The sequence below is a fragment of the Microtus pennsylvanicus genome, chromosome 11, assembly GCF_037038515.1.
Source record: "Microtus pennsylvanicus isolate mMicPen1 chromosome 11, mMicPen1.hap1, whole genome shotgun sequence".
Taxonomy (NCBI): Eukaryota; Metazoa; Chordata; class Mammalia; order Rodentia; family Cricetidae; genus Microtus; species Microtus pennsylvanicus.
In genome coordinates this window covers 35,571,044-35,576,080 of record NC_134589.1, presented here as the reverse complement: position 1 = coordinate 35,576,080, position 5,037 = coordinate 35,571,044, and positions in this window count along the sequence as shown.

Sequence of the window (5,037 nt, the reverse complement as noted above, 5' to 3'; positions counted from 1 at the left end):
GCGCTCTGTGCGCTGGCACCCAGTCCACGAGCTTCGGGCAAGGGGCTGGAGGTTGAGATACACAGACACACACAGAGAGAGAGCAACATGGGTCATCCCTGAATTCCCCAAGAATGCCCTCTTTATTGTGTTCAGGGGCAGATTATATAGAGATAGCCACGTCCCAGCCAAACCCACCAGATACCACTCTCCGGCCATCAGGAACTCCTGAAGGTCTCGTGCTCAGAGCAGCTGTAGGCACTCAGATCAGGGGATTACAAGAAATTCAGGATCTGGGGTCTCACTGCTTCCAACACTTGGAGCTTAAGAACCATCAGACCTCCAGCTTTGCTCTTCTTTGCCATTTTGTTGACTCTCTGGGTCTTCGCCTCTCCATATAAACTTTATAATCAGTCTGTATTATCACGAGATTAGTTGTTATTCTATCGCTGTGATAAACCACCGCGGTGAAAGCACCTTGGAGAAGGGGGAGTTTATTTGGGCTTATGGCTCCAGAGGGGTAAGAGTCCATCATGGCTAGGAGTTGCTGCAGCAGACAGGCACGGCAGCAAGAACAGGGAACAGAGGACTCTCTTCTTGAGCCACGAGAACAGATCAGAGGGAGCACCTGGGAAAGGCATGTGACTGGGAAGCCTCAAAACCCACTCCCCAGTGAGGTAATTCCCCCAACAGGGCCTCCTAAGCTTCCCCAAACAGCAACACCAACCTGGGATCAAGCATTCAAATGTCCTAGACTATGGGGGAACATCTCATTCAAATGACCACATCACATAACAACTTGTTAGAATTAGTGTGTGTATTTACGGACAGAGGTCAAAGGTTGATACTGGTTGTACTTTCTCAAGTGCTCTCTCACTAAACCTGGAGCTCACCAATGAACTAGGTGGATTAGCTGGGGAATTTGAGGGATTCATCAGTCTTTGGACTCTCCATTGTTGGGGCTACAAACACACACCGGCATGTCTGGCTTTTCTGTGGGTGCTGGGGACTCGGGTCCTCATGTCTGCACAGCAAACACTTCTACGACTTAGCCATCTCCCAAGTCCCAGATTGCTGGGATTGTAATTGGGATGGCACTGAATCTGTGAATGATGTGAGAAGGATTGCTGCCATCAAATATTGATCTTCCTGTCCATGAACATTGAAGCCCTTCACCATTAATTTAGCTTTTTAATTTCTTTCATTACTATTACATAGAACTGGTATACTCCTTGTTAGATTTATACCTAAGCACTCCATTTTGAAGGTATTAATTAATTATCAGTGGCATTGTGTTTTAAATTATAACTTTCACTTGCTTATTGCTGGTATATAAGAAATAAGTTTGCTTTTGCACTTATCCGTGCATTCTGCAACCATGCTAGAATCACTTACTGGCAGTAAGAATTGTTTTGGCCAATCATTCCTTATCTTACTCCTAGTCTAAATGGGAAAGCTCTGACTTTCCTACCATTAAATAAAGTGTTGGCATTGAGGTTTTGAAGCATGGCATTGTTAGGAAGTGGTGGAGGTGTTGTAGTGAGGCTGCTTGTTTCTTTCCCAGCTGCCCAGATTCTTGAAATAATCACACAAAAACTATACTATTTAAATCACTGGCCCATTAGCTCTAGCTTCTTATTTACTAGCTCTTACATCTTAATTTAACCCATCTCCATTAATCTGTGCATTACCACAAGGTGGTGCCTACCAGCAAAGTTTCAGTGCATCTGTCTCCTGTGACAACTCCATGGCTTCTCCTAAACTCTGCCTCCTTCCTTCTCCCAGCATTCAGTTTAGTTTTCCCCACCTAGCTCTGTTCTGCCTTGCTATAGGTCCAAAGCAGTTTCTTTATTAATCAATGGCAATCACAGCATACAGAGGGGAATCCCACATCAGTGGAGGTCTTTATGAAATAGGGCCAAGTGGTCATTAGAGGTGTGCTCTAAAAGGAGGCCATGGAACCCCAGCCCTTCCTTCCTCCTTTCCTCTGGATGCCCTCCCAGCAGCATGCACTGTCTCTCCACAGAGAACATGCACAGAGACCAGCAATCAGCCACAGGATGGAGCCTCCAAAGTGTGAGCCAAAATAAACCTTCAGTGGGTTTACTGCAGGCATTTGTTAAAGTAATGGAGCACTCACTCACACAGTAACGTCTAGAATTCACCCGTAAACCTGTTTGGAAATGTCAGTCTCTGTTAGGAATGCTATTCATTGTTGATTCGATTTCTCCCTTTCTTCCTCCCTCTGTCCTCTTTCTAGTCAGGGTCTCACCGTGTAGCTCTGGTTGGCCTTGAACTAGGTAAAGCTGGCTTTGAACTCATGGAGATCCACCTGCCTCTGCATCTTGAGTGCTCGGATTAAAAGCCTGTGCCACCACATCCAGCTTCAATTTCTTTCTCTTTTTTAAAATGATTTGTTTAACTTTATGTTCATTGATGTGAAGGTGTCAGAGCTCATGGAACTGCATTTTCAGATAGTTGTGAGCTGCCATGTGGGTGCTGGGAATTGAACCCAGGTCCTCTGGAAGAGCAGTCAGTGCTCTTAACCTCTGAGCCATCGCTCCAGCCCCTATTTTTAGTATTTCTATGGGATCTATTTTTCAATTTAAAAGTTTTCCTTATCCTTTTTTTCTTATCCTTTTTTAAAACAGCACATGACAACATTTTGAAAACTCACCTAGGTTTTCTACACTTCAATTGAAGAACTTAACCTATGTATGTTTACTTGTAATTATTGGTTTATTTAAACTGAAAAAAATTGCCACTTTCTTAGTTATTATAATTTCTTGTTTTGGTTGTTGTTTTTCTTTGTGTCATTCTTTGCTGAATTCCGTTCTCCTTTCCACCTTTATTTATTGCCATGAAAATGTTCTATTCTAGCCAGGAGAATCTCTGTGAGTTCAAGGCCAGCCTGGACTACATGGCGAGCTCCAGGACAGACAGGGCTACATGCAGAGGCTCTGTCTCAAACAAACAAAGAAGAAAATGGTGTGCTCCGATTTTCCCATAGTCACTTTTAATTTTTCCCCCGACCCAGTGCTGGGGATTAAATCCAGGGCTTCGTACAAGTTGAACAACTACTCTAAACCTCTACCCCACTGTTCTTTTTCAAGTTAATTTCTTGTCTTTATTCTGTAATGTTTCCTGTAAGCCATATGAATATCCATCGCTTTCTGTGCCAGCAGCATAGCAGGCAGGCTCTCGCTCCCTTTCTCCTCTTTCCTTCAGCCTCTGCTCAGTCTGCTGCTTTCATCGCGGGTGGGGTTATCATCCGTGACACATGGCCATCGTTAGTTTATTCCTGTTTCTTTGCTCCTCATTTGCTTCTTAGTCCTCATATTCCTCTGACTTTTGGGGGATGAGAGGTTTTGGTGGTTTTCTACATATAAGGTTTGTGTGTGACAAGCTTCAAAGTCTGGCTGTGTCTGAAAATGTCTTAATCTTGTCTCACTACTTAAATGTTAACTTGTCCATGAGTAAGGTTATAGCCTTAAAATATTTCATTGTATTGAGATATTACTTCATCTCAATATAATTTTGGTATCTAATCTTAGTAAGGAGACATTTACTACCAATTTCATGTATGTTATTTTATACTTCATTTTCCTCTCTTCAGTATTCCAAACAAGATCACGCGTTGGTCCTTGCACTCTGAAGTTTTCCGTCTTCCTTTAGCTCCTGGGAATATTCTTTTATTGTTTCTTTATTTCCTCTGTGCTCTCTTTTAGGAGTGATTCAAAGTACACAATAATCTCATTAACTTTTTTCTGGTTTTAATGCCATATTTTTATGACATTCTATGGGTTTTGGGGATGAGGATTAGGCACATAATTGAGTGATAAATTTAATTTAATCTCTCCAACCAATATTAAGGAAATCAAAAACAAATTTCAAATTACACCTCTGAATGTGATTAAATTTGGCTTTTTACCCCCCACCCCCCAAAGACTCTTATTTTGCTAACCTTGGATGGCTTCCATTCAGGGACTCTTAGGGAAATGTGCTCACTCAATCAGTATTCATCTAGCGTCAAATGACTTTTTGACATTATGGTCTATCCAGCTCCTGAGGGTCCAAAGTTGATGATCAAGAACCGTTTAAAGTGTGGCCCAGAGTTTCTCAGCTTGAGCGTGGCTGGCACTTTTCCTGTGGTGGGCGCTGTGATGGGTGCTTGGTACACTTAGCACCTCTCTGCACGTCAGGCAGCTCAGTGGGTAGATATGCTTGCCACTAAGCCTGACGACCTAAGTTCGAGCCCCAGAACCCACATGATAGGAGAGAACCAACTCCTCCAAACCATCTTCCAGTCTCCACATGCACAGCGTAGAGCATGCATGCCCCTCATTCTAATAAATAAAATAAACCCTAGAAATACTAGTAATATGCACCAATTATGACAATAAAAACATGCCCCCACCCCCACCCGTCTCTGCAAAGGCGCAGTCACACCCCACATCATCCTACTCCATCACTGAGAGCCACTGGTCCATCAAGATGAACATCATCATATGGGCTGAACGGCAGCGCGAGGGTTCACACAGTGTGACGCCGACTCAGAGAAAGCAACGATTGACCTTGGCCTGAGGCCTGCTTTTTATAAATAAATATACTGGGTCAATCCGTTAGAAAGCAGTTATGGTATTTGTCAGATAAACAAGGAAAGGGACCAGAAAGAGCAATATATCTGAGAGAAAAATAGCATGAAGCAGAAACGGGTGCCCTTGGAGGCATTGGTGGTATGGGCTGGAGCACAGAGTTGAAGACTGTGTGGGAAAGGGCGAAGGAAGCCATGACAGCTGTTAGAGATGAGGCTGTAGGGAAGCTGAAGGCTACGGGCAGACCTTTGGGCTTCATTCAGTCCTAAAGGCAGCCCACGGAGGCGTTGGAGGACCGTGAACGATGCTTTCGGCAAGGCTGCATTGCTAACACCCCATGGATAGCATAGAGACTGAGCCCAGAAACTGAGGATATGCTTACACGTATAAAAAGATATGTTTCATACGTTATACAAAACAGTCAACGTAGGGGCTGAAGCCAGCTGTGAGGCCCGAGAGATGG